General features: G+C 41.6%; 1 protein-coding gene across 42 annotated transcripts in view; it reads right to left on the bottom strand.

Moving 5' to 3' along the window:
* The window catches only part of NFASC (neurofascin), a 180,339-nt gene that overhangs the window by 116,389 nt on the left and 45,540 nt on the right, over positions 1–18,410 (bottom strand). For all 42 annotated transcript variants that reach the window (XR_014549136.1, XR_014549137.1, XM_083618120.1 and 39 more), the window contains one exon: positions 6,907–6,974. The gene's annotated coding sequence lies outside the window, so the exon portion shown is untranslated. The remainder of the gene's footprint in view (positions 1–6,906; positions 6,975–18,410) is intronic.

Raw genomic sequence — 18,410 nt, 5'->3', positions numbered from 1 at the left:
CCATCAGATGTCCTTCTAGCACACCAGTCTCTTGGGATACATTATCAATTAACTGCTCATTAAAATTTCATGCCTCAACCCTCTCCTCCTCCCCCCCCCCGCTATTTCCCTTCTACCAACACACTGACCAAGCTAAAGGATCTAAAGCCCATCTCAAGGCCCATCTGCAAAATAGGAAGATTCCCAATCAATGACCATTTCATAGAACCTTTGCACACGCAGCCCCTGCATCTCCCACTGACAGCTTTTGTTCCCCCTCCTGCAAGCTCTCCATCTGCCTCATTGTGGAAGCGCCTCCTACAGTAATCCATATGTTGTAGCTGTCCATCAAAGAACCTGACCAAATGAAGAGGTCAGAGGAAAACCTAGTTCAGGAAGTCACAGGTCAAACAAACAAAGAAAGTCTCATTTCCATTCACTTGCTTTTTGAAAGCGGAGAATATGAGACAATCTCTACATGTTTGTCTATTACTGGGATTGACTTGGACGACAGAGAGATGCTGCTTCTGTTTAGATTCCTACTGGGATCACGGCAAAAAGGTAAAGGGACCTATGGACGGTTAAGTCCAGTCAAAGGTGAATATGGAGTGCTGCTCTCATCTTGCTTTTCAGGCCGAGAAAGCCAGTGTTTGTCACAGACAGCTTTCCAGGTCATGTGGCCAGCCTGACTAAACCGCTTCTGGCACAACGGAACACTGTGAAAGAAGCCAGAGCACACAGAAACACACGAAAATGCTGGTGGCGCTGTGGTCTAAACCACTGAGCCTCTTGGGCTTGCTGGTCGGAAGGTCGGCAGTTCAAATCTGCCTGATGGTGGTGAGCTCCTGTTGTTCTGTCCCAGCTTCTGCCAACCTAGCAGTTTGAAAGTACACCAGTGCAAGTAGATAAGTACCGCTGCGGCAGGAAGATAAACGCATTTCCGTGTACTCTGGCACTCATCACGGTGTCCCACTGTGCCAGAAGCGGTTTAGTCATATTGGCCACATGACCCAGAAAGCTGGCTGTGGACAAATGCTAGCTACCTTGGCCTGAAAAACAAGATGAGTACCACACCCCACAGTCGCCTTTGACTGGACTTAGCTGCCCAGGGGTCCTTTACCTTTTTTACCTTACTGGGATTACACAAAGCAAAGAATAAATCAGGGATGAAGAGCCTGTGGCCTTCAAATGCTGTTGAACTCGACTGTCAACAGCCCTAAATCAGCATGGCCAATGGTCAGAGATGACGAGAGTTGAAGACCAGAAACATCAGGAAGGCCACAGGTTTTCCATCCCAGCCATAATGTGGTATCTTGAGTATAAACTACCTTCTTTGGATCTCCCATTTATATTAACAAGAATGCTTCATGGTAGGTATGATATCTTTGTCATAAATGGACGATATTGCACATAAAAGACATTTTACATCAGGTTATTGTTGTTGTTGTTTGCCATAGCTGCAGAATAAATGACTGATAGCTGAAATCTGAAATTTATTTGTTTAGCTTCAGGATATAATATCCCTCTTTTGTTACTTGCAAACAAGATGAGAGCCATGAACAAAATGCCTACAGTTTGAAAGCTCTTCTGTTTACCAAGATCCTTATCCTTAGTAAAAACAGCTAATGGTTTTCTGTTAGGGCCTAGACTTTATTTATTTTATAAAATTTATACACCACTTGTTTGCTAAACAAACAACGACAAAGCCCCTACTCCAAGCGGTTTTCAAAGAGAATAAAACAATAAAATTATCAATAAAAACCATAAAAAACAATCATTTAAAATATTTTTAAAATCAGCAATACACTAGAAGCAGATTAAAACATATATCAATATTTTTCATATCTGGGTAGGTTTGTCGAAACAAAGATGAAAAGCACCAGAGCCCTAATGTCACTATTAATTCAATCAACAATCTAAATCAACACTAGAAAAAGAAGAAGCAGATGGATGAAAACACTCATATTATAGAATTTGAAAATAAATTTATGGAAGAGAAGGAATTTATTTGGGACTGTCATAGTGTGGTAGGCTAATGCGTAGGTATCAACGCTGGAGAGCTAAAAAGCTACGCATAAAATCTGAGATACTGTTTGAGCAGTACTATATGCAAATATTATATGCTGAGATACCCAGATGTTTATGGACAGACTGTACAACAATATATAGACCTCCTGCATTTGTCATTGTGTGATTGTGTTGATTTAGTCTCATAAAACACTGAATTAAACTTTGTTCTGTTTATTATATAAACCATTAGTTGCAACATATCATGACAGCTTCTCTGGTACAACTCAAACACACTTCATCAAAAGTTAATTGCACATTGCAGAAGAGTTCAAGAGCCAGAAAGGAAGACAATAATACTTACATTTAAATGCATAACTAAAAGTTGGGGTCTTTTTTTGTTTTTGTCAGACCTTTTCTTTTAACTACTCAACACCCATTAAGGACCATTTTCAAGGGGGAAACATATATTTCTCACAGTCATTGATTCCAATCACCACAGCAATTTTCACAGTACACTGCACCCACCCCCCTACTCTTTCACTCCATCTTGCCGGATATGTCACGGATGAATATCCACTGGGAGGATCTTTTGAGTGGTTCACAACCCTCAGGCTGTATGAATAAAATGCTGGTACTAAAATGGATGTTACAAAAAAGCATTATTATTAGATGGCTGGTTCTAAAACTGCAGACAGACCAAACAATGAGATGTAAAAGGAACAAGCTATATATTAGGAAATTTGGAAAGGTGGCATGAGCTGGCCAGTTCCCAAACATCACCACTGAGCATTGCAAATTGATAAAATTATTGTGTGGATTGTTGTAGTATTTTTTTAATTTTTTTTTAAAAAAAACCACCCAGAGACTGTGTGGACAAAATGATTCTTCCCAAGCCATTTCACTCCACCCTTTCAGAATAAGCACATGCCACAGCATATAAAATATAAACCACTTTGTGTTGCTATAGCAAAAGGCCAGAAGAGCAACAGCTGGCGTTGGAGCTCATCGCTCTAGAATCCAACAGTGCTAATAAACCAGGCATAGGCAAACTCAGCCCTCCAGACGTTTTGGGACTACAACTCCCATCATCCCTAGCTAACAGGACCAGTAGTCAGGGATGATGGGAGTTGTAGTCCCAAAACATCTGGAGGGCCAAGTTTGTCTATGCTTGTAATAAACACTATAGAGATGGTATGTACAGCAAGAGCCAGTGTGATGCAGTGGTTAGAGTTTTGGACTAAGACTGGGAAGACTCAGTCTCCACTAAGCCCCTGGGTCATTATCTCTCATGCCTAGCACACATTTGATGTTGTAATAGTTAGCATGGCCACAATGGCTGGGGCTGATGGGAGTTGTAGTCCACAACACCTGGAGGGCAACAGGTTGATGAAGGCTATTGTAGTGTGCTATGAAGCTTCACAATTATAATGAGAGCCTCCAACCAAACAAATTATGTTCTTGGCAGCTACTGGGGGCGAAAAGGAGATTTGCAATGTGATGTAAGACATCTGTGCAGCAAGTCCTTTTGTCCTCTAGACTAGATTGTGTACGTGCAGCAACTGGTAGTGGTTCTAAAGCAAAATCAGATAACCTGTGACCTTCCACATGTTGTTGAACTCCAACTTCCATCAGTTCACCCAGCATGGTCAGCAGTCAGGTAAAAAGCAGATTGAGCTATGGGAAGGGATTTCACATTTTGGTCCTTGGAAAATATTTATTTATTTATTAACTGCAACATTCATCTCTCTCTCCTATCCCATGGGCTTCTCCAACAGTGCTTTCAAATGGTGCCATTCTGTAGACTAAAGAGATTCTCCTCACAGCATGAAAAGGAAATCCCAACTGTGCTGCCCAAGCACCCCTTAGCCCTGCAAATAGTCAATGCAAATCAAGGAAGTGAAGTGCACAGGAAGATAGACTATACATATGAGGTTGCTAACATGTGTGGAAACACCCTTCATCACCTCTCCCTAAAGGCAGCAGCATCTGTCATTTTAAAATTAGCCGATTACTAATCTATAAATTCACATTCGGAATCGCTGCAGCAAGGTCTGGGTTTCTCTCTCCCAATCACATGCTATTTGGCTTCCATCTGTTCTACAGTTTTTCTCTCTCAAGGAAGGCACATAGGGGGCACTGGGATTTTGGTTGCTGATTTTTCACCTCTCCACCATGCAATTTACAAACCAGTGCCCAAGGAACCAGGGCATAGTACTTGCACACACAGAAACACATTTTGTGACACCTGCACATGCAAAACAGCCACAAGTTTTGCCTGCAAGTTTCCCAACAGTATCTCAGAAGACTTTCTCAAATACTACAAAAAGGTAGCAAATGTTGTCCATACTTTGGTGGCCTGTCTGGGCTACTGTAATGCACTGTATGTGGGGTTGTCCTTGGAGACAGTCCAGAAACTGAAGCTAGTGTAGAGTGAAGCGGCTAACCTGCTAATGGGGAAGTCTAATGGTGTCACTGGTTCTGAAAGTACTGCACTGGCTGCCAGTGAGATACTGAGCCAAATTCAAGGTGTTGATACTAGCATATAAAGGCCTAAATGGCCTGGGACCAAAGTACTGCTCCTGGCAAACCTGATTATCACTGCTTGCAAATGTTTTCTCCAGTCTTAGGTTGAATTCAGGACTATGAGTCAAAGAGCTCAAGCAACCATTGCATGTCCAAGGAGAAAGATGGGCCAACTTTCAGAGTCTTGCTCACTTGCTCTGCTGCTTGGTCTGTGAATAGACTGTGTCACCTTAAAAAACCCATTTAAGTTTCCAAGCATTACAAACAAAATTATAAAGCTGGTGTCTTTCACTCATGAGGCAATGAACATATGAGGAAATGTGTGGTATAAAGGATATGGTATCCCAAGGGATTTCACCCAAGGATCTGCACATGTCTGACACATTGCATATGGGACAATTTCTACGCCTTTTCATTTCTTTAGAAAATGAAAATGTTAGCAGATGTAGCTTCTCACATCATAGGGCACCCAGTGCTGGAAGAAGCTGCAAGTGCAGAAATTCTCCCTTTGACACCCCCACCCCCATTAAACCAGAGCCTTGTGCCATAAGCAATCTGCAGTTTTATCCACGACCATCTTCTATTTAAATTCTAACTCACAAACAGCTTGAATAATGATTTCCGAATTGCTAATATAGTGCTTCCTCTCGAATCCTGCTTTCTGTACTGCTTGGCTATCCTTCCTGGCTCATCTGCTTAAAGATGCTGAGCACATGGAACCGTGGCTAAGGTTAACATATGCAAACAAAGCACTGTCCTGAAAGGATGCAGATGGAACGCACTGAAGTATCCATTTGGCTGAATCCACCAAAGTAACTGGGCCAGTCTTCTCCTTTCTGCTCATTGTTTGTGATGCTAAATAATGGTGACCAGAGCATGGGTTACATTTCAATTTGTGTCTCGGTGGTGGCGGCAGCAGCAGCAGGAGGAGGAGGGGAAGAGCAAAACCAAGGTTGAATAGCTGTGAACTAATTCAGCCTCTCAGAGGCTGTGGCTCATGCGGCTGTCTGCAACAAATCCCTACAGCCAAAGATGCTCAGAGGCGGCAGAGGACAGAATCGCACAAAGCCCCCTAACCTTTCTCTGCATCCAATTAGAAATCAGAAAGATTAGAAAGCTGGCTGCACGGATCGTGCAGCATGTCAAGAAGAGACTGATGAAGGATAAGGATATTTAAGGACATGAACTGCCCTCATTTATTAAACCCAGAAGCAAAACCCACAATTTGTAATCAATGTGGGAGAGGGAGGGGGAAATATTCTGCTGAGCCACCTCATGCTTACTGCCCTTGAAATTCAAAGCATGAAACATCTCCTTCTGCCAAGTCTACTCCGGCGTTGGAAGGAACTTTCAGAATTGGGAACAGTGTTGAATAAGAACACAAGAAAAGCCATGCTTCATCAGTCCAAAGGCTTATCTAGTCCAGTATTCTGTTCTCATAGTGTCCAAACAGATGACCACTAGTAGGACATTAGTACAACACCTTCTCTCCTACTAGGATGTATTTCCAGCAACTGGCAGTCAGAGGCATGATGCATTTGACACTGCAGGTAGTGCATAGTTATCATGACTAGTAGCCATTATAGCTGTTAAGTTAGCAGCCATCACAGCATCTTGCAGTATCAAATTTCATAGTTCATGCACTGTGTGAAGAAGTACTTCCATTTGGCTGCTCTTGAATCTCCCACCATTCAGCATCAATGAAGGACTCACTGATGCTTCTAATATTCTGACGGGGGGAAGACTTTTCTTTGCCCACCTGCTCCACATCACCCACAATTTTATATACCTCTGTCATGTCCCACATATTCCCATTCAGTTATTGAATATTCTGAACTTTTCTCATTGCTGATTGTCATGCAATCATCATGAGGATAGTATCCACTATTTTCCAAGTCTTCTGATGTAAGGATGCATATATGATTTACAAAGCTAGTCAAATTAGAGATCAAGGTTTACTTTTCTGCTCTGATCCATTCCCCTCACAGAGAAAGAAAGCTGTTTGCACTTCTCTGGCTTATAGCAGTGTTCTGAGAATAAATTCATCAAAGTTATGACCTGTGAAACAGGCATTAGATTAATTTGACACCTTAAAATGTTACACAGACAGCTCTGGCTCTTCCAAACATATGAGCTAACATAAGCTGGCATCAGGGATGAACAAACAAAAGTTATGATGCAGAGGTTCAACTTAAATAAGCAGGAGGTCTCCTCTAGGTCCAATGCCACCTTCTCCAACCTGGTGGTTTTTAGATATTGTTGGATTACAATTCCCATCATCCCGTACTATTGGCTATGCCTCTAGAGATGGCTTGTCTAATGGTTCTAACACACCACAGGCCTTGTAGGGAGGGGGAATTCTCAGAATTATTTTAATAAAGTAGAATGTCTTACCTTAATACTGTGGTTCCGGGTGTTTGTTTAAATACTCTTGTCTTAGTCCCGGGTTAATACTGAACAGTCTATAGAACAAGAAAGAAATAACAAAACTGAATACCCAGCTTGTAAACTGATAACAAACAAACTCTCATTCTGTCCATTAATGAAATAAGACAACGATCCACCACATCCACTGCCATACCTGCAGCTGTAAAGATGTAAAGTATTGCTGACAACGTATTCCAAACCTCTGGCTAATCCCACTCAGTGATTTCATGTATATGTTAAACAGCATGCAGGATAAAATCAAACTCTGAGGAACCCCACATTGAAGGCTCCAAAGTGCCGAAGAGCAGTCTTCAAGCATCACTCACTAGAAATGACCTTCCAAGTAGGACTGAAACCACCACAAAGCAGTGCCACCTGACTCGGACAACCACTCCAGAATGATACCATGTTCAATGGTATCGAAAGCCACTGAGAAGTCAAGAAGAATTATAAAGACATGTTTCTCCTGTCTCTCTCCTGACAGAATACAGGGCAACCAAAGCAGTTTCTCTGCAAAAACTAGGCCTAAACCCAAATTGAAATGCATCCAGAAAATCAGTTTCCTCCAAGAGCACCTGGATCTGGTATTCAACCACCTGCTCAAGAACCTTGCCCAAGAAGAGTTGATTGGCCCTTAAGGTCTTCTCTTGGTGGTCACAAAACCTCTGACCTCTCCCTCACTTCTCACTTCCCTTTTGGTCATGAGGTGGTGAGAATGGTTACTTTGTTCTCCCTTGAAAGAGAGCAGAAAGAGGAAGTTGGAAGAATGACACTCTTCCCTACTTTGTCTTTCAGCTCTATGTGCTTCAATGGTCAAATTAATTCTACTAGATTTGACTTTTACACAGATCCCTTAGAAAAGGGAAGTGTGCATGCATGTGCTTTCTTTCTGTCTGTCTGTCTCTAAGGAGGAAGAGCTGATCAGGGTTGAGGTGCAGGGAGAAATAAGTGATGAAAGGAGTAGCAATGACAGCACTCACTCAAAAATGCAGATGTGCCTAAGGGCCTAAATGTGTTGGCAACCTGTTATCTAAATCATGCAAAATGCCCAGTAGTAATGAACCCGCATAGCTTTCTTGTGAGGATCAGTTATATGGCTATTTAATAAAACAAAGGTAAGAAGGAACCAACTTATGGGGCCACCTTTTATCTACAATACTTATAGCAAGAAGCCTCCTGTCTAAGACCCTTCCGGTCTGCGTGTGAACTTTTTCCTCACTCAGCAGCTCTAGGGAGATTAATAATAATAATAATAATAATAATAATAATAATAATAATAAAATAGCCCCAAGTAAAGCAAAATATCATTTCCACTTCTATGAGGGAATTCATTGTCACTGCCTGTGTGAACTATTAGCTGTCAACTTTAATAATTATTAATTTATACATGCTAGCCCCTTCATTTGACATCTGTGAGGGAAGCAATTCCATACAACAGCAAAGCCTTTAACCTGTGACTACACAATGCAAATGTCTCCTTTAGGCAGATTTGGTTTCACATATATACACAGCAACATTTTGTTTCTAAAATCGTTAAAGGATTGAATTCTTTGGAGTCCTCATAATTTCTCATTTTGTGTCTGAATAATTAACTACAGGCAGGATCTCATATAACTTTTTTTTTTTTACTATCCAATAAAAGCTGACTAAATTCACATATTTTAGCTCAGTATATCAGCACAGTTTTATTAAAATAACATAAAAAACAATGGAAGAAGAAACGGTCTAGACACATACGGTTAAACATTGTTAAACACTTAAGCCATTCTTTACAAAACTGATTTCCATGTTCTACCAATGCACAAAACTAAAATGCACATAAAATACCCATGTGGAGTGTTAGGGGAAGGGTAGTACCTCTGGTGTGGGATATATTGTGCTCCTTTGGTCCCCACCCTGCACTCAGCTTTCACCTGTAGCTCCTAGAAGCTGCCAGCAGGCAACAGCAGCCACATCCTAGAAACGGGTTCAACTGGCCGGCTAAACCAGGTAAAGGTAGCTGATGGGTCTCAGATCCTCAGTGAGTTCGGGGTGTCCCTCCATGTGAAGGTAGGCTCTGACAGATTGAGCAGATGAGACCAATAGTTGGTCCAATGGTCAAGAACGTGGTGACTGCACATGCTGTATAGCAGCCTTTCTCATCCTGTGAGTCCCCAGATGTTGTTGAACTACAACTCCCATCACCCCGAGCTAGCAAGGCCAGAGCTCAGGGATGATGGGAGCTGTAGTCCAACAACATCTGGGGACCCACAGGTTGAGAACCACTGCTGTAGAGGGAAGTGAGGGGCAAATGGGGCTCATCAGCGTGGAAAGGTAGCCCATCTAGTAGGAAAACTTTGATCCTAAACCTCCACTGCCTTGCAGCTATCCGCATTCATGAGAAAGGCTTCAGGAGTAAATCCCAAGGAAAAGTATGTACCCGCTGCCTTGCTGCACATCTTCAGGAGAAGAAAAGGCTAATGAGTAAACCCTACAAAAACCCAGACTGGAGTTTCTAAGACAGTTGGATGGCACTTTTTACAGCTCCTGGTAACTCCTGGAGTCAAGCTGGTGCCAAATGTATTGCTCTGCTTTCCTTTGGACCACATTAGTGAGGTCGAGAGAAGGGTCTGGGCATGCAAGGATGCGCCATAATCTCAAGCTAGGGTAGAATATGCTTACACCCCTCAGCTAAAGATGGAAGTGAGAAATACAAGGTCAACAACTCTAATCTCAATATGTTTTCAGGATGCAAGTCCCACAGACTGCACTGGAAGCAAGTTTTACTATGTAGATAGTGGGTTGTCCTAAACATGCCTAAATTATTCTGAGTCAGAAATGATGTCCTATCCAAGAAAATAAACAAATTCTGGGAAAGAGAAAAACAAGCAAACAGCATACTCATATTTTTTTTGAGCCTTAGGCAATAACAACATCTGTTTCTTATGTCAATTTAGACTTGCAAAGCTTGGCTATATCTCAGTTCCAAAGCAGAGATGAGGCCTTGCCAATAGATGGGAGTTTGAAATTAAAGACTTTCAGCCCTTGAATGACCAGCTTTGTGAAGACCCCCTAGGTATAACTATATTCTGTGAAATCTGTCTCTCCTCAGATTTCAGTGTCAGAAGTTTCCCAAGCAGCAGATCTAGTAAATTTACAGCATTAACAGTGTAAAAATACAGTTGTCATACCTCAAGCAATACTGCTCTTCCACCAATTTTTCAGAAATGCAAAACAGTTTGTGTGAATAATAATCTATACTTAAAAACAAGGAAGTCTTTTCACAGAAGAGTAAAGTCACTGCAATGATTACATGGCAGTATGGTTACAAATGTCTGGTCATTCACTCCAGGAAGCTGTACTTATTTCAGGAAAAAGCTAAGTATTTGAGTCTAGTCCAGAGGTACTATAGAATCCTAGCCAAGTTCAATATGGTTATTAACGTTCTCTAGACATGTCTCAGTGCCACCCAGCACTGTGCACCCTTTTGAACAGGAAGATTAAATACACATTTAAGTTGCCCTCCTCTTCCCGATGTCCATTTTCCCAAAGCACATCTGGTTTCCATGTGCTGCAAAAATGCCTTTGACATTTCTTTAAAAACCCCAGGCCCTTCAAACAGCTGTGACAGACTAAAGGAGCACTGAATCTGACATTCTATCCTTCAGCTATCTGACGTGCAACCTTTAGATAACATTGCAAAGCGCAAACGTGGGTGTGGGGGAAATGAAACAATTAAGTGAAAACTCAGGGAGACAGGCAGAAGTGGTGAGAAAGCTACAAGAACTGGATCATCTACTTGGTTATTTTAAGAGCACAAGACTGCCTAGCAGCCTAATGCCCATTCCAATTCCCTCTGCTTTTCCTCTCAGGAATGCCTTCAGATGTCACATGGGGAAGAAACACTAAAATAATCTCTGATCTTCTAGTAAGCAGGTCCATTTGTCCATCCTATTGGTTCCATCCTATTGGTTCAAACACCTTCTAAACTGTGAGGTACTACTGTGATTGCATGCACCCTCACTCCCAAAGGCAATAAGCTAATACAGTGGTACCTTGAGTTACAAACGCCTCAGGTTACAAACGCTTCAGGTTACAAACTCCGCTAACCTGGAAGAGTTACCTTGAGCTGAGAACTCTGCTCCAGGATGAGAACATAAATCGTGTGCCAGTGGCGCAGTGGCAACAAGAGGCCCCATTAGCGAAAGCATGCCTCTAGTTAAGAACAGTTTTGGGTTAAGAACGGACCTCCAGAATGAATTAAGTTCATAACTAGAGGTACCACTGTACATCAAAACAAGAAAATGGAGAAGCAACCTGTGCTAAGGTATATGCTGCCTAGTCCCTTCATGATTCAGCATATTGTGAAGGCCACTTTGGTTTAACCCATAGCCAACCATACTTTCCCCTTCCTTCAATATTCAAAAACCAACATAGACTCAGTGGCATCACTGTTTGGACCTTTGTTTCTGTAAATGCCACTTCTTCTGATTAGCTTCAGTCTTCTAATAAACTTACTGCTAGTGTACAGAAAACTCTATATGATTCTGGACTAGGGTATCTTAGAAGTCACATGTGCCCCTGCATCCCACCCTGGACTCTTACATCTGTGAATGAAAATCTGTTGATGGTACCACATGTCCCTGTGGTAAAGGATGCTGTGATTCGAACAAACCAGTTCTCTGGAATCCTCTTCCCTTAGAAGTGTAGAAAGTCCCAACATTGTTATGTTCCAACATTTGTTGAAAACTTTTATTTCCAGCCAAGGTAGTCTATTTTATTTCTCTAATTTTAAATTCTTGGTTTTTTATGATTTACAATGTTATGTTCTCTATTGTGTTTACCATCTATCTCTGTAAACCACTTGGGGATTCTCTGAATGCTGAGTGGTTTATAAATCCTAAAATAAGAAAAATAAAAAATAGTATTTCCTGTTAACACTTTTTCACTTTTAACTGCTATCTGCTGAAATCTCATATAATCAGGCTCACCAGCTTCAGTATACAGTAGTACCTTGGGTTACAGACGCTTCAGGTTACAGACACTTCAGGTTACAGACTCCGCTAACCCAGAAATAGTACATCGGGTTAAGAACTTTGCTTCAGCATGAGAACAGAAATCGCGCAGCGGCATCAGGAGGCCCCATGAGCTAAAGTGGTACCTCAGGTTAAGAACAGTTTCAGGTTAAGAACAGACCTCCAGAACGAATTTCCGGTAAGTTCTTAACCCGAGGTACCACTGTATCATCAAATAGTTTCTTTGGGATTGGATATACAACACTTTTTCATTTAGAGTTGCTTCCCTAAAATATACGTTCCGCCCACAAATAAAATGCACATTCTTGTGAGCATTTCTTGAACCAAAGCTGCTTTGCAAAATTTGAAAAGATATGTGATCTATCTGCGTTCTGATCCACTTCCAGGACTGGTGAATTGGGTTGGTTCAGTTTGAAATACAGCCCAAACCAATTTCTCTTCCATCCCTAGAATGCTCATCTGATGGTGAAACCAATTTCAAGCATATACTATTTGGGACATTAAAACAATTGTCTTTTGATATAGACATGTGCTGTTCCACAATCTCCATCCCTCCCATCTTGCTTGAGAGTGCCACTGTTTACACTCCCTCCTGAAATATATTTAAATAGTTGCTTGAACAGAATGAATCATTGAGCTCACAGGGCGGGGACATATACACACTGGACTGTTTGTTTACTTGAATGTTTAATTCATGGATGTTTGTGGTGCTTCATTCTTTAAAAATTGTGAAACAGTTTTGCAAAGATTCAGGTTGGTGACTTAGCAGATCTCTCTCATAATCATGTGTGTGTCTTAACATTTGTGATTTAAAGGTGGACTCTTGATCCAAAGTTATGGGAAGAAAGAGGTACTTACTCAGATGCTTTTGAACACTAAGAAAGTAGAGAATAAACTCTGGTCTTTGTTTATGCATACCACTCCTCTCCCAGAGTTTCCTTTACCAAGGCTCAATTTCAACGTTATTTACACCATACACAGACTTCTGGGAAGAGAAATGCATACCAGCATCCCTTATCTATTCCACTTTCTCCTAATATCATTCCTTACTTAGCATCATAAAACAGTTAATCTTCCTCACTGCCAAATAGCAGGTTGTTTTGTTCAAAGTCTCTGACTTTTGGGAACTGAATATTTTCTCACTATTTATTTGCATCCTGGTAACACAGAAAGGGTTTTCAACACATCCCATCCCACCCCATCTGGTTTTTGAATCCCATCCAACCAGTTTAATTACTGTTAATTGGCTCAAGCGATTGGCATTAGCTTAACGAAGTAGGCACAAGTGGCTTTTCTCTCCTGTGGGATCAAACGACTGTAGTGTTGAACTAATATATCTTGCCACAACATATAAATACAGGGATAAGTTTACTGGATGGATTTCAGGCCCATTGATCTCTGTATCTTTTCTCTGATGGTGGAAAATGCTTCAGAGAAGGCCCAGCAGATCAACCAAAGATGGCACTCTCATGTTTTGCCCAGCAACCATGAGTGGTTTAATATGCTTTTCAAGGTACCTGAAGAAAGGGAGAGGCCAAAAACTGAGATGGTTTTCTTGGAAGAGCCAAGTATTTCAACATACAAAAGAGTAAAAAAAAAAAAAATTCATTGCTATGCATAGATTCTCTCATTTAAATGTTGCCTTGCAATCTGAAGAGAACATTTGGTGGCAAGGCAGCTCCCGGGTCCACTCAGCACATCTGCCATCATTATCATCAAGTATGACAAATGCTTCAGAGAAATTCTGTGACACGTATAAGTGTGAAAATGGTAGGAAAAACAACTGGCTTGTGCAGCAAAAGGGGAGACAGTGGGGGTGCTGGCTGGAAACAATAATCAAGTCTCACCAACATGGTTCCTGCAGGCACCAGCATGCCCACCAGTTCCTCCTATGGCACTCACAAAATGTCTCAGTACATATCTCCTTAAGAATCTAACACATGAGTGACTGTTTGCTCTTCCTGTTCAGTTTCAGTTTGCACTGGCTCAGCCTCTCCTGTATTAATCAAAAACACTTCCTTAAACATGCCCACATGTAATTGGATACCAGGACTAGACATCCACCCTCCCATCCATTCTGAAGAGATGCAAAGAGCTTCTATTTGTGAGGGAGCACGGTGATGGCTGATGTAGCTGTGTTTCCCCCCATTGGTGGTGGTGGGTGATGAGATGCCCATGCCATTGTGAGGCCCTGACTCTTTTCCTGTGCTTTCATGTATGGCAGCCTTTTTGTGACTTGCCACCCAGCTCCCAATAGCAACCATTTTTGTGACTGGCTTCTACAGCACAAAATTCTAAATGTGTCCTCTGGCCTAAAAAGGCATCTCAGGTTGCACTGTGGGATGAGTTTGCTGCTGCCAGGGAAAGGATGCTGATGCCCTGGTGGGGGGCTACCTGACAAGGCTGGCTTATCGGACAAAAACATGGGGTGGGGCAGGATCACTTACATCAACCATAAGGGCTGGCTGGTTGGCCCTTGCAGAAGCCGGACTACTGACTCAGGCAGCACTCCACCTTAATGGCTTAGATATCCTGGCTGTGGGGGCCCTCCCTCTTTTTGCTAATGGAGTTCACCAAGGGACTTCCAGCACATAAAACACACACACTGTTCCATGAGACCAGACCCTCCTGCAGCCCCAGTGCTTCTGCCATCTTTTACTGGATCCCGAAACTGAAGGTGTGGAGAGACATATATCCCATGATGTGTCTGAAGCCTATCTGTTGCTGCAGTTGAGAAGTTAGGAACTGTTCTGTGACACTTACAGTGTGGGTTTGAGTTCTGGAAGCTGTGTCTGCTGTCCGCAGCATAAGATGTGGATTGTGGGGTTTTTGTTTTTGTTTTTGGTAAGGTATGCAAAAGATGAGCAAGAACATTTGTCTCTATTATTCTGGTGGCCTTCCTATCAACTCCCTCGGTGGGTCACAAACATTTATCCCAAGAGGGACAACTATTTCCTGCAGACATCTTGCCACGGAAACTACATGAGTTGCATAGGCTCTCCCTATTCCTGCTTTTCTTTTTTCATCCCCTTTAAGGAGATTTGAACCCCTGTCAACAGGAATGCCAGGGCCTGGCTGAACAGTGTTCCTGTTGGCTGGGCCACTGGGTCTGATTGAGTAGCAGCTCTCTAGCATGGTTTTATGATGATGCAGAAGTATTACTGGGTGGGTGTGTCCTCATCACTGTGGCTAGTCAACATCGCCAGCACTGTCCCAGATTGGTTGCCACTAGCAAGCTTTGTTTCCATGGATTCAGTGAGCAACTCTACAATCCTATGATTATTTATTTTCTGATTGTGTGTTTTCCCCTTCCGCTCCTGTTCTGGCAACATGCACAGGACAAGGTGGACTTTCCACCAGCACAGTGCCAGCGTTATCGCTTCCCTCCCCAGCATAATTAGAGAATAGGTTTGCCCTGCCCTTTACTAACAGCATGTTCTCCTGCATGCCAAGCTTTTCCTGTTAATCTGCCCAGAAATTGGAGCTTCCAAGTGACACACTTGGGGAAAGGAGAACGAGAAACCTGACCTTTATGTTAGTGCCAACATGGAAACGGAGTTTTTTTCGAATGAAAAACTTTCTTAAGCATTAAACTTTAAAAGTCATTGTAAGCACCACATTCCTTAAATATGAGAAACCATTTTTTCCAAACGTGCAAAGTTATACCTTGTTGCCATCTCCTGTTTATAGTATGTTTAGTAATTCTCAGACCAGTCACTGATGGATTCCCATTTAATTTGTTACAGTTTCATAACCAAAAAGAGACTGAACTTTTGCATCAGTCCTGCTAACAAAGCTTTTTTATTAGCAAATAAATGACAGATCAACTCTGCTTGCTTAAGAGCTAGGGCTGAATTGCTGCTGGCTGTGACTCCTCATTTAATACATGTTCTTCCATATATGCTGCAAGTCAAACATACACCCTGGTACCAACTACCTAATGTCAGGATTTTTAATGGCCATTCTGCTCAGTTTATGCAAGGTAATACGGTGTGCCATAAAACCACCAATTCTTTTAGCTAATGTATCAAGGGGCATTTAACCAATAGATGGATTAATGCAAATGATGTTCAAACAATATGGGCTTTTTCCTAGGAGCACTTCACACAGACTAGTTATTGCTTAATTACTTTTAACCACACCTGGGCCCAAACCATGCTACTTAGAGTAGAATGAGATGCACAGCAGTTATTTAAAATTATAACTATAAAAATGATAGCCTCCAGCTTTTGTTGGACTAGAACTCCCATCATCCTTGACCAGGGGTCAGCAAACTTTTTCAGCAGGGGGCTGGTCTACTGTCCCTCAGACCTTGTAGGGGGCTGGACTATATTTTGAGGAAAAAATGAACTGATTCCTATACTCCACAAAAATCCCAGAGATGCATTTTAAATAAAAGCACACATTCTACTCATGTAAAAACACCAGATAGGCCCCACAAATAACCCAGAGATACATTTTAAATAAAAGGAGACATTCTACTCATGTAAAAACATGCTGAATCCTGGACCATCCACGGGCTGGACTGAAAAGGCAATTGGGCTGGATCCGGCCCCCGGGCCTTAGTTTGCCTACCCATGTCCTTGACCATTGACCATGCTGGCTGTAACTGAGGGGAGTTGAAATCAATATAAGAACTTCTCGTTTCACTGAGCTCCGGACTTGGTGCCAGTTTCTTGCTGAAAAGTTCTTTGGCTGTTATTTGCCCCCAGATGTGCTTTTCAATGCAAATTGAATTTTCAGGTGCCATTAGCAGCTGGCGGGGAGTATTTTTGTCAGGAAAACAGCATAAAGCTCCAATCCAGATCAACAGCACACTCTGGACTGGGAAGCCCTGGCTGTTTTTTATCCAAAACAAAAATGGTGAGTTTGTCTGCATTTTTAAAAGGCATATTTATCACACCATGCAATCTGGCCCTTAACAAGCATTGCTAATTATGGAAAAAGTGATGAAATTCAGTTGTTACTATAGAATACTAGATCATTCTGCTTTAGAAAATGTGTCTGGCATTATTGTGTGGCATTATTTAGTGGATTATAAACAAATTTTATGTTTGTTACTGGAGGCCAACATTTTTTTTTCTTATCTACATAAACATTTCCATACTTTGCAGAAGATATATAAAGTTTCCGTTTGGCTAAAACCAATTATTGGAGGGCAGGTGGGTGGGAAATCAAGAATTCTCTATTGAGCATTTTAAGTGGGGTGTCACGTGACAGCTGGATGCCAAACAGTTGCAAAGACTCCCTCATTCTCAAACATGCATAAAATTCTAATAATATCTGCAGACAAGAGGAGCTAGGCAGAATGAAAAGTCAAAGAACAATTCATGTATTCATACCCCAGCTCTTTGTTGCTTTAATCTTTTTCTGCTGGGAGAAATGTGTTATATTCCTTAGAAACATGGTTCTCAAATCTCTTGCTGCCTTATTGTCTCAGTGTTGGATGGGAAAGGAGCCCCACTGAAATCAATTGAATAATTTATTTTCTAACATATATACAAAGAATTGCAACCTTAGTCAGTGTATCACAAATGATGATATAACCCCACACCCTTAAGGTCCCAGAAGTCAAATGTGTGTTCAACACTGCTCAAATGGCTCTCTGCCGATTCACTGTATATTTTCAAAGCCAAATGCAATCTTAGACGCTGCAGCTTACAAATCATTTCTTTCATCGCAGCAGAGCTTTAGTGCAGGAACCTGATAGAAATATATAATTTTTAAAGAGATCACTATCTACAGTGTAAAATAAGGATGAACCTTAAGAGTTTAAGTCCTTTGAAAGTTACCTGTCCTGATAAGATGAAACAGACTTTCCCTTAGAAAGGGAAATACGGCTGATTTGAACGATTTGCCATGGACGTCTCCAGGAAAAAGAGTTCTAAGTAGGAAGAACATTACTGTACTCATGTCATGCTTGCAGACTTCCCCTAACTAGCTAGTTGGAGAACAGCATGATGAACTATATGAGTCATTGGTCAGCTCTCAATGATGACCCACCATCATGTAGTACTTTTTAAAGCATCCTCCCTCTAATACTGGAGTGCACGTCAACTCTCAATTTTTGTTTTAAAGAAGCAAACAGAAGTATTTGTTAGCTTTCATTTTATTTTTATCCCACCCATCCCCCAAGATGCTCAGTATACATGGATTTTCTCTATTTTATTCTCATGACAAACCTGTAAATCATGCTGAAAGTGTGTGTGCATATAGCATAATGTCTGGGAGAGCATCATGGTTCAGCAAGGATCTGAACTTAGATCTTCTGGGTCTAAGTAAAACACATTAGACCACACTTGCTCACTATGACTATTGACTTACAGGCAAATTTCTGCCCCACCGCTGGCCTACTATTAACCAATCATTACATTTGGACTGAATATCCCCCAGATTTCTTTTAATATAGACTTGTCTGTCCTTTCAATAAAGACTCAAATGTGTCTGGCACATACT

The sequence above is a fragment of the Podarcis filfolensis genome (assembly GCF_964270895.1).
Source record: "Podarcis filfolensis genome assembly, chromosome: 6".
NCBI lineage: Eukaryota > Metazoa > Chordata > Lepidosauria > Squamata > Lacertidae > Podarcis > Podarcis filfolensis.
This window is presented reverse-complemented; position numbering and strand designations above follow the sequence as displayed.